We start from the raw sequence: 12,706 nt of genomic DNA, 5'->3' as shown, positions 1-12,706 counted from the left end.
TAATTCATGAAGAGTGTTATCCTATGGACCATTTGTTTCATCTTGCTTGCAAAGCTGAACAGGAAATAAAACGACGTGTTGCCCACAAGGAGAACAAGCGCGAGATGCACATTCCAAGAGTTGATACGGTTGTCCCTTCAACTACTAGGTATACTATGACAACCACATCCGTTGTTGTGAGGACTACATCACCTCCACCATGTGACACATCATCACCGAGAGTGCCTACATCATCTGAGTTGATTATAAGAGGTAATGACAAAGGTACTAATCTTCCACCTCCACATGAGTATGATGAATGTCTTGTCAATTTAAGTGCACCATGCGGTGAGCTACCCACTACTTTGATCACACCAACTACTTTAGAGGACTACGTTGATGATTTGACTTTGCCATGTGATCAAACAATTTTGAGTGAACCCATTGAATTAACTATCGATGCAAAAGAATCAAGTGAATCAGGGAATAAATCAGATTTGGATCAAATATGTTTGAAAATAATTGTGCCAATGTTTAATCATTTTGATATGACCTCTAATCTTGGTGATGGCTCATCAATGTTGGGATGGTTTAATAATAAACATTGTCAATCTTTTGATATGAATAAGAGCTTCACTTATATGTGCAAACTGAGTTGCAATATTTTCATGCCTTTGAGTTCTTGTGATAATATATTGGCTTTACATTTCACGACTTTTGAAGGGTGCTCTTGTATAACTGTGTCACATGTGCACCGAATGAGGTCAGTAAAAACGGATGACATATACATATACAACGTGTACACCTTGTCTCTTTTGTTAGCCAGATTTTAGATTAAGCAACGCCGAGGACGGTTTTGTTTTCAAGAAGGGGAGGATGATGAGGACATGACTACCTTGGATACGACCAAAAATATTGCATACATGCATATTTGTCAGGTGATTTCTAGTGCAAACTATTCAATAATCTATTTATGTTATCCAGAACAAAAATACTTCACACACTTTTGTGTTTTGTCTAATTGCAGGTGTATGAGACATTTGTACAATCCACATATGAAGATAAGGCAAAAGGAGAAGTTTAGGTTCTGTTCAAAAAGTCCTCTCACGTCACTTTTGGGCCAAGAGAAGATAGAGTCCAAGTCTCTCACGTTCTGGATTCAGATTCGGACTGCACAGACATACCTGACTCAAAACGCCAACAACTTTTTCATACGGACTCCGAATTGGGTGATTCTTTTTTTTTGTTGGAAAGTAGATTTCGTCCTCTTTCCAACCCAATTGGATTCACCTTTAAATTCGTCCGGATCGTTGAGATATGGACGAAACAATCTGACGCTGCAGCAGAATCCGAGTCAAACAACAAGTCAAAGGTGTTGCATCACCTCCACTTGGGCCCATGAGCCTTGTACGACCTAGGGTTGGTTTTAGGCTGCCTTGGGACGTCCTCCCACCTCCTTGGCCGCCACCCCTTGCTCCTATATAAGTAGATCCATCTAGTAGCTTTTTCCTGGGGATTTGTTTAGTTAAAAGTTAGCCATTGCAACTTCGTGTACTTTGTTTATGTCCAACGACCAGACCAAGACCGCTTCCGGATCCCCACCTTTATCAATACTTCATCTATATTTGCAATATTCAGATTGCATTATCATATTCTTGCTTGTTCTTCGATTGCGTGCAGGAATAGACCTTCGTGGTCAGGTTGATCGTGCTCCGGCATGGTCAATAACCTCTCAGAGTTGGTTTAGCGATTGCCAAGGTGCAACGTCGTGCACGTTTGTAGTCGGATCGTCAAAGTCGTCTCCACCAAATCGATAGTTATCATCTCATCGAAAGATCGGGACACCCCGCCTCTATCATGGCAACTACAGTTGCGCGTACGTGCCAACTAGGTAAACATACATGACAACTATGATTCGTTGCTAGATGGCAACTGCAGTTGTTCGTACGTGGAACTAGGTAAACACACATGGCAACTGTGATTAACCATACATGGCAACTATGGTTGGACCACACATGGCAACTATGGTTGGACCACACGTGACAACTAGTTAATCACACACTTAGACATGGCAACTGCATTTGTCATCCCGGGTGACTAAAGTTGCCATCCCCCTAGGGTAACTAAAGTGTCATCCCACGGGTTCGCCGGGATGTGTGGGCAGATTTGCTTCGTGCCACACACGCAGGGTGAGGATGAGTAGTAGTTTGTTGGACGCGTGGCACAAAGTAGTTGCGCCCACACGTGTGGGCAGTTCTAATGTTCGCTCACACATGGCCCGTGTAGGCCGCCTCCTGCTTACGCCACACATGACGTGTGGGCGGATGTCTAATATGCCCACACGTATGGGCGTTATCAGCGTTTATCCGTCTCTCTCCATCAGTTCGGTTTTCTAAATAAATTGACTAGAGTATGAACTCAATATGGTATTAGAGACAAAAAAATTATAGTTTAAGACTCTACCAACGCAGTACGGTCTACATCTATTCCATGTTTATGTTTAAGGACTAAAAAGACTACGCGTGAGCGAACTATGTGATGTTGCCATCTTATCGTAGCCTTCAGTCTCTTCATGGAGTATGTCCTGGGTACAGCAGACTCTGCATGGAGTATGTCCTGGGCAAAACGAGACATCCAGATTGTAGTGCCAACCATGTCTGTCGTAATTTTGAATTCACCAAGAGGCACCGACAACATCATTGAGTAATTAAAACAACTAACGATACCCATAATCATATACTCCCCCGTTCCAAAATATAAGATGGTTTAGGTTTTTCAATAGTCAAACACAGGCATGTTTGAGCGCTCAAGGAGATCTATCTCAACGGACGCCGGTACACGTGGTCCAACGAGCAGTCGCCCCCGACCCTCGTTCACCTAGACCGTGTCCTTTGCACGGCTGACTGGGAAGAGCTCCATGGGGAGTGCCATCTTCGCTGCCTCGCCTCCGTCGTGTCGGACCACGGTCCCTTGCTTCTCGACTGCGCCCCGATGCCACCCACCCACCGGCGATTCCACTTTGAGGAATTCTGGATCCGGTTGGATGGCTTCCAGGACATCGTCACAGCTGCCTGGCACTCCGTCCATGACCCGGACCCATTCAGGCGGCTCATGCTTCGCATGAAGGCCACGGCGTGCATGCTCACAAGCTGGAGTTCGAAGACAGTTGGCAACGTACGGCTCAAGCTGGCGATCTCCAGGGAGCTCCTCCTCCGGCTTGATGCAGCACAGGACCACCGCGCCCTATCCCCGCACGAGGATTGGCTGCGCCGGCAAATCAAGGCGTCATATCTTGGCCTCGCCTCCCTCGAGCGCACCATTGCCCGACAACGTGCCCGCCTCGTCACTCTCAAGGACGGTGATGCCAACTTCGTTCTTTCATCGGCAATGCACGTATAGGCGCCAAAAGAACAGGATCCATAGCCTCCTTGTCGGTGAAAGCGTGGTCACCGACCCCGCGGAGATGGCCGCGGCTGCCTACGCCCACTTCGACGTGCTTTTGGGCACGGAGGCGCCCCGGGACTGCGCGCTCGACCTCACGGACCTCATCACCCCCGCCAATCTGGAGGACCTGGATGCCCCGTTCGACGCCGAGGAGATCTGGCAGGCGGTCAAACGGCTCCCCGCGTGCAAAGCCCCGGGCCCCGACGGCTTCACGGCTGAATTCTTACGCGCATGCTGGCCCACCGTTCGGCAGGACTTCGTCGACGTCTTCTGTCAGCTCTACGCGCTGCGAGGCCGCGGCTTCAGCTGCCTCAACCAGGCGCTTCTCACCTTGCTGCCCAAGCGTGCCGACGCCCACGCCCTCGGCGACTTCAGGCCCATTAGCCTCATTCACTTGGTCGCCAAGATCTTCGCCAAAGTCCTGTCGCTGCGCCTCGCGCCCAAACTCAACACTCTTGTCAGCACAAGCCAGAACGCCTTCATCCCCGGACGCAGTCTGCATGACAATTTCATCCTCGTCCGGCAGTCGGCTCATCTGCTGCACCAGCTCGGCGCCCCACGCGCGCTCCTGAAGCTTGACCTGGCGCGCGCCTTCGACTCGGTCAGATGGCCATTCCTGTTCGATGCCCTTAGCCGATACGGCTTTGGTTCCAGGTTCCTCGACTGGCTTGCCATCCTCTTCTCTTCGGCAAGCACCAGAGTGCTTATTAACGGAGAGCCAGGCCCTGCTATCTGCACCGATGTGGGTTCCGCCAGGGCGACCCCCTTTCGGCCCAGCTCTTCGTACTCGCCGTCGACACACTTGGACGCCTTCTCCACCGCGCAACTGAGCTGGGTATCCTGCAACGCCTTCACCCTCGGCGACCGATGCCATCCGTCTCCCTCTATGCGGATGACATGATCCTCTTCTGCCACCCCACCCTAAGCGATGTCACTACCGTCAAGAGCATCCTGCAACTTTTTGGGCGCGCCTCAGGACTACGGGTCAACTTCGCCAAGAGCACGGCCACGCTGATCCGCGCCGGCGTGGACGAGGTCGCGCCTGTGGTCGATTCGCTCGGTTGCCCCATCGTCGAGCTGCCCATCACCTACCTGGGCATCCCCCTCACGCTACGCCGACCATCCGCAGCCCAGCTTCAGCTCGTCGTCGACAAAACAGCCGGCATGCTCCCATGCCGGAAGGCACACCTCATGAACAAGGCTGGGCGCCTCGCGTTTGTGAAATCCATCCTCAGCGCGATCCCCATCCACCAGCTGTTGGCTCTGCCCCCCCCCCAAGAAGACCATCAAGGCACTCGAGAAGATCCAACGTGGCTTCCTCTGGGCCGGGCGCACGGAGGCAAACGACGGACACTGCCACGTCAACTGGCAGCGAGTTGCCCGCCCGATCCCTCTTGGTGGCCTTGGCGTCCGCGACCTCGCGCGCACCAGCCTCGCGCTGCGCACGCGGTGGCTATGGTTCAGCCGCACGGACACTACCAAGGCATGGGCAGGCTTCGACCTCCAATTCGATGCTGATGAGCGCGCGTTCTTCTTCGCCTCCACTACCATGCAGCTCGGAAGCGGCACAGACGCCCTCTTCTGGGAGGACCGATGGATCGGCGGGCGGTCCGTTCGCGAGATCGCCCCGCTCCTATACGCGTGCATCCCCAAACGCCGTCGCAAACTCCGGACTGTTGTGGATGGGTTGGTGGACAATCGTTGGGCGCGAGATATCCAGGGCACGGTTGGCATCCACGAGATCGGGCAATACCTCCAGCTTTGGCACAGGATCGCGGGCACGACCCTCTCTGCCGAGCCCGATCGCCTCATCTGGAGATGGAGCGCGAACGGCGTCTACTCGGCCAAGTCGGCCTACACGGCCACTTTCGCCGGCTCCACGACCTGCGCCGCCTGGAAGCTCACCTGGAAACACTGGGCACCGCCGCGCGTCCGCTTCTTCCACTGGCTCGCCCACCTCGACAGATGTTGGACCGCCGACAGGCTTGCTCGCCGTGGGCTGCAACACCCCGCACGGTGCCCCCTATGCGACCAGGCGCCTGAAACCATGCACCATCTCATCCTCGCATGCCCCTTGGCCCGGCAAACCTGGCACGAGACGCTAAGCTGGCTGCGGATCCCGTGCACCCCACCTGACGACGAGCCTTCGCTTCTAGACTGGTGGCAATCGGCGCGACACTCCACCCCCGCGCCCATGCGCAAAGGCCTCGGTACCGTGACCCTCCTCGTCCCATGGATGATATGGAAACACCGCAATGACTGCATCTTCAACGGAGCGCGCCCATCTGTGAACACCATCGTAGCGAAGATCAAGGAGCCCTTTGGGCAAATGCGGGCGCGCTAGGGCTCAAAGCCATTACCCCCCAGACTAGGGATGTCCACTAGTCCGGTCTCTGTAATCAGCCTCCTAGGAGGAATGTAACCAAACTCTCCCTCTTTACAATGCAATGAAACGCACGCTCTCATGCGTTTTCTTGAAAAAAAAACAGTTTTTAGAAAAATACTACTCCTTCCATTTCAAAATAAGTGTCTCACAGTTAGTACAAAGTTGACACTTATTTTGGGACGGAGGGAGTAATATCTACTATACCAAATTCATATCATTAGATTAGATTCATCATGAAAACTATGAAAACTATTAAATCGTTACAGCTTATATTTTGGAACATAGGGAGTACAGTACAAGATCTGATGCCTGTAGCAGGTGGAAGGGGTAGCTATCCAAATAGAGCTTCTAAAAAGGATTACAATCAAGACATATAGTTCCCGGCTGGCTAATTTAGTAAAATCCTGCACAATATAAACTGAACTATCACCGTTCAAATGTAATGCAAAGGCCTCCCACAGAAGAAAAAAAAATACAAAGTAAAAAAAAGTTAGCTGTCAGCATAGGCAGAATACGTTGATGGCTATATGGATAGTTAAACTTTTAAACATAAAACTTGCCAAACTGTGATTCCAAAACAGAAGTACACCATTGCACGCGGAACTGAAAGAGTAGGATGTTCCCGGTGATGTTCTTCCAGCTCCAATAGTCCATGACTCACAACAATCAATGTTAAACAACAGTCAGTTCCATATACCATATATAAAGACATAATATTGCAGTCAAGACTACAGCAGGTACATTTCCATCACAAGTCCAGCAAGATAACAGTAGTCACGGGGAGCCTGCTTAGTTCCATGAGATCAAGTACATTAGCAACCTCTAAATAGCTCAACTTGTCATATAGGCAACAAATCAGAGTCTACAGCTGAAATATAATTGCATCAAACACTACTTAGCTCCACGAAGAGACACATTAGCAACCATTACATAGGTCAATTATAAGCATATGTGCATCAAAGTTTACAATTCAAATAATGACCAGTTGACCTTGATAAGCATCTTAACAGCACCACAGGTAATTTCATCTTCCTCTGCACCGTTCACATGTGGAGTGAAATTAGTGGTTCGTGTAGCAGAGGCAGTTGCCACATCACTAGCCTGGATAGCAATCGTTAATAAAAGCATATCCTTCATCCCAACAGTTACAACACGGCGCCACAACTGGAGCATTCCAGTACCATCACAGATTACACCACCTGCTTTGCTATCATGAAGCACAAGGCGATCCTGAATCCTGGAGGTGCAAGCTGTGATTTCTCCATAGAAATCTCCTTTGAGAACCTTGATTTCAAGGGTAGCCTCCACTGCAAGTTTAACTACTGCAAATTTCACCTCTACAGTGCTCAGCCTGCTATCAAGGTCTTCACATCCAACATGACCATGTTCCTCCCCTCCCATTAATATGCCATCAATCGCACACAGTCCCTTGCTAAGTTCTTGGTCTCTCTTCCCTTGGTCATCCTTGATCTTAAGATCCACCTCAAAATATATACTATCTAGTAACACAAGTCCTCGAGTTGGTCAGTCAAGATCAACGATTGATCCTATGAGAAAAGGTCACATAAAAGATTAGCAGTAACCTCATCTGGATAACGCAATGGAAGTAAAAACAAGCAGCGGATGAAAGTTGTTGTCATGCATGCAAGTATAAAACTGTTTTTAAAGATTTACTCTGACATCTGATTGTATGTGAGCATGTTCGGTTCTACTCTGCTCCATACCATATTCAAAGCATATTTTCTTATGATATCATGACCATTCCTTTTTTTATCTTACTAAGGGCTTTTTTGGTACAAAGGATATTCATACATGTTTGGGAGGATTTAAACCCTTAATATTTTTTCCTATGTGGGTTGTTTGACTTGTAGGATTGGATCACATAGGATATTTTCCTACCGATCCCTTTGCACTACAAACCACAAATTTCAAACAGATTCATGCCACAAAAATCCTGCCCTTTTTTCTATTCACGCTTTTTCGGAATCCTGCGGTTCAATAGGCCCTAAAATTTACAAGGAAATGGAGGGTTGCAACCTCTGTTCCACCATAACCATGCATTATTCTTATGCTTAAACATGTGTAAACAACAAGAATACACTTAACTATCCTTGCGTATTATTATGAATACCAAGACATGATTATATGACGATCCAGCCATACAAAACAACAAGCATAAGCTTCATTAACAATACTTGCGTATTTTTATGAATACCAAGAGATTGCAACCTATAATCTGATGAGTGAGCCATACAATTTCCAACACCCTATAATTTATTTCCAGAGCAGAAATGTAAAAGAACTGACTAGTCAAGGGAAAAAAGCGGCCATCACCACACAATGAGAAATGACTTGTCGTAAGTATATGGTCTTCAAAGAAAAGCTGTACTACCTCTGAGTTGATGAGCTGGTAATCCTCTCTACGGCGACGGAACAGATAGACACACTTAAAATCAAGGTAATCTCTTGCAATCACGGTACCGTACACCTTTAACGGGAATCCCACATCCGAAGAGGCTATCTTCACTGAGAGGATGTTTACAGAGTCAGACACGTCGTACACCTGTCTTCCGAGTGAGTTGGTATATTTGGATGGTGTTTTGTGAGTGTATCGCATTGGAGCCAGAGGAGCTGCTCGCGGTAGAAAAAATCAAAACAGCACCGTTTATGTCAGTGTATCGCATTGGAGGGGCAATAATTATACAATGTGAAGACAAAACATGGATTACATGGAGGAATTGGATTTTGGACTTACACTCCTCGTCGATGTCAAATACGGAGAAGTCCGTGTTGAAGAATCGGGTGTAGCAGACTTTCCCCGTCTTGGGATCGTACTCGCGGATCCTGTTGATGACGGCCTGATGCGCTGCCTTTCTCCGCCTGCATTCCTCCATCTTCCGCGCATGCTCCGCCGACTTCTCCTCAGCCTCCCGCTGCCGCCTCTCCGCCGCCGCCGCCGCCGCCGCTTCGGCCACGACCTCCGCCTCGTCGTAGAAGAAAGGCTCTAGGAAGCCACTCTCGTCTACTGCCTCCTCCAACCTTAGGTTGCCATCCGCTATGAGCACGCCGTCCGCCATGAGAACGCCGCCGAGGCCGAGGAAACCCTATCGCGGCTTCTTTTCAGAGAGAGGGGGAGTGGGGGGTGGGGAGAAGGGGAGGAAAGGCCGGAAGTCATCGCGGTGCTTTGGATCCGGGCCTTTGGAACGCTGCATCGCACCCCTCGGACTGGCAGGCTGCCACGTGTCGGTCTTCTATATTATTCCTAGGCTAATTTTTTTTCTTCTAAATTTTAAATAAGCAGTTAAAATCAAGTCTCAACATTCATGCAGGAGGATATTATACTACTTCCTCTGTCCCAAAATAAATGTCTCAACTTTGTACTAGCTCTAGTACAAATTTGTACTAAGCTCAAGACACTTTTTTAGGAGGGAGGGAGTATTATAAAGGATGCTTGAGTACCTGCCTCTTGGGGCTAGAGTGCCTCCCATCATCTGTTCCGGTTGACGTGCTCGGGCTCTCTATCGGCTACCCAAACAGTGCTCTCAAATTAATCATTAGGCCTGACATTTTTGCTGTGAGCAAACTAAGTCGGTTTCTTTCAAATAGGGAAATGTTCGTTGGCAATGCTTTTGACAGAGTAATGTGTTATTTAAGAGGCACTAAGAGTTATAGAATGAATCATACCGAATGTACTAAATTGTTACAATGAATCAAACTGGATCTGATGCTGATCAGATTAATGCCACAACTATGTATGTTCTACCTTTGGTTGTGGCATTGTTTCCTAGAAATTTTGTAAGCGGACCAACTTAACAAGGATAACAATGGAAGCAAAACTCGCAGTGTTAGACACAACCACTATAAAAGTAGAATGGTTTAGTGGGCTCTTGATGGCCCTGGTGGTGGTTTAAAAAATTAATATCATAAATTCTGATGAACATTGTTAATCAAATTGTTATTATCTAGGTAAAAAGTTTCAAGTACAATATATAATCATCAAGACATGTGAAAAAGGAGATTGAAATTTGTCAGACAAATGAGAAACTTCGGGGCTATCGCGTTGCATTATATCCAAACATCTAAAGATTTGGGAAATTCTTCATAACGGATTTATCACGAAATATGATAGACAATGCATCAAGGGAGATGGATACGAGGCCTACTGCATAGTTATCTATTACTGGTGAATCATTCTATGTTACCAAAGATACCCTGAAGTAAAAGTGGTGAGACAAGCTATTGGTTAACTGAGAGGTGGGTATTTCTTTTTATAAAGATCCACTCCGCTAAGATGCAACACTTTCCTAATCTATATAGCAGGTTGATTTTTATCATAATGTGTTTGAATCGAAGGTATTGTTCTAATCCCGAGCTCATGTGAACTCGAGTGAACAGTAAAATCACAAAAGGTAGTAAAAATATATATAACTATTTTTTCTATGAAATATTGACAAATGTTTTCATAGCCTGCAAAATTTCATCATGAAATGACATTTGTGGAAAATGTGGCCAAAAAAATCGATGCTCCAAAATGCGTTTGAAAATAACATTTTGGAGCATCGATTTTGTTTTTTGCCACGATTTTCACGAATGTCGTATGGTGATAAAATTTTGCAAGCTAACAAACATTTTGTCAATGTTTCACACAACAAAAATTAAGAATTTTTTGAATTTTGTTTCAAATTTTTTATTTTACTGTTCACCTGAGCTCGCGTGAACTCGGGATTAGAACAACTGCTTCCGTTTTGAGTGGCTTACTTATGCAAAGATTATGTGTCTGACTGTTAAAATTTACAGTCTATGAGAGTTGGATGCTCTCTAATAAATTCATGAAGAGGCCCCGGAGTATGACATATAAGCTCCACCCACGAGAAATCCTTTCCACAGCCTAGTATTGTCCAGGGCTTCGCGAGAAACTTATTTATATGGAACTTACAGTTCAAGGCATAGTTCATCATTCAAGTTGTATATAAGTGCAGCATGGAGTCCAAGGTGAAAGGTCAACTTAAGAGTCATCATCAAACATTCTGGTATATAAACAATATTTTGGAACCATACATAGATTTTGTATGGGGAGCTCCTATGTGTTGCTTATTGCGGCAGATTATCGCAGAAACACACAGGCGGTCCGACTGGGTCAGCCCACTCGTGCACGAGCGAAGCGAGCGGTCGTATGAAGGGATCGAGCATTGTAGGCTTGTAGCGAATCACAGATGGACTTACCGTAGCAGATCTAACCGGCTACTGTAACGAACTGGCTGAGTCATTGTAGCGAACCCACCAAGGATATTGTAGGCTTTTTGCCCAGACCCAGGGGAACGGGATGAGGATGGATGCCTGCCATATGGGGAGAAGCTTAGATGGGCTGGATCCCGCAAGAACTGCGCGAATGCACCCCCCAAATAGCAGCAATGGGGGACGGCAGGACGCCAGGAGAGAGGAGGAATGGGAGGATGAAGAAGAGGATGTAGAGAAGGGTGAGGAGGTAACATCACCAATGAAAAACAAGCAAGGGATGGTCAGGAACGCCGTGTATCGGTTCAATGCCCGGGGCGGATCTGCTGGCCGCGCTGGTCCCGGGAGGGGCTACGACAGAGCTAGAGGCAGAGGCCAGGAAAAGGTGTGCCGGCGAGTGGAGTTGGGGCCTGATGGTCGCACCAACGCGTCAAACCAGCTTATGATCTTGGATCAGGATACTTGGAACAAAAAGAGATCCATGGAGGGCGATGAGCCAAGTACATCCAAGGAAGATAGTAGGGACTCAAAAAAGAAGAAACATGTCGAAGGAGAAATCACTAGTGAGCAGGCGGTGGCTGATGCACAGCCCCGCCGGGAGAAATGAATTGCATAACGTGGAACTGTCGCGGGCTTGGGAACCCGGAGACAGTTCGTGAACTTCACCATTTGGTGAGGGTTGAAGCGCCCACCTTAGTCTTCTTATCAGAGATGAAGATTGAGGGAAATAAGGTAGCGGATATGAGAGCAAGACTTGGTTTCGAAGGATGTATTCCTGTCAGCGGTAATGGGCTGAGCGGAGGACTTGCCCTTTTCTGGTCTAGAGAGGTGGATGTAAAGCTCAACAACCTATCTAACCAACATATAGATGTTATGGTAAGGAATGTGGGTAGCAACCACAAAGAGTGGCGTTTCACAGGCTTCTATGCTAAAGCAAAGAGGAGTGAAAGGAGTGAGAGTTGGACACTTTTGAAGTGGTTACGGTGTCAAAGTGACGTCCCATGGCTGTGTGGCGGGGACTTTAATGAGATCACGGACAATATGGAATATTTTGGGGCTAATGAAAGAGCGGAATGGCAAATGCAAGGTTTTCGTGAGACCATCGATGAATGCAAGTTCCAGGACCTGGGTTTTACCGGGATCCCGTATACATGGGATAATCGTCAGGAAGGCGCTGCAAACGTAAAGGTGCACTTGGACAGATACTTGGCCGATCCGGCCTTCATCTATGAGTATGGAGATACCGGGGTGAGGCACGTACCATCACCACAGTCGGATCACTGTATGTTAGTCATTAAGATCAAGAAGCTGGTGGAGTGGGAGGACAGCGGACCTCGCTGTTTTGTTTACGAGGAAGCATGGAGACGGGAAGAGTCTTATGAGCCCACAGTGGTGGCTGCATGGGAGAAGAATAAAGGAGCTCTTACACTTGAGGACCTCAACTCCTCGTTATATGACATGCAGGTCCACCTAACCGATCGGAAACAAAAGAAGTTTGGGGATATAAAGCGTAAATTGAAGAAAGTGAGAAAGGAGTTTGAGAGGGAGAAGGCGAACTCGCTGTACCGCGACTCGTCCAGGAGGGAGAAGGAGCTGGCCAGGCAGCTGAATGATCTGCTGTTAAAGGAGGAAATCATGGCGAGAGCGAGGTCGAGAGCTGAC

The 12,706-nt window shown here is 47.7% G+C and overlaps 1 pseudogene; it reads right to left on the bottom strand.

The window, feature by feature from the left end:
* Window positions 1-6,607: 6,607 nt before the first annotated feature.
* Window positions 6,608-8,961, bottom strand: LOC123180555 (uncharacterized; annotated as a pseudogene).
* Between the last annotated feature and the right edge of the window lie 3,745 nt (window positions 8,962-12,706).

Source organism: Triticum aestivum, chromosome 1D, assembly GCF_018294505.1.
Source record: "Triticum aestivum cultivar Chinese Spring chromosome 1D, IWGSC CS RefSeq v2.1, whole genome shotgun sequence".
Taxonomy (NCBI): domain Eukaryota; kingdom Viridiplantae; phylum Streptophyta; class Magnoliopsida; order Poales; family Poaceae; genus Triticum; species Triticum aestivum.
The sequence above is the reverse complement of the archived record's forward strand: the minus strand, read 5'-3'. Positions and strand labels throughout refer to the sequence as shown.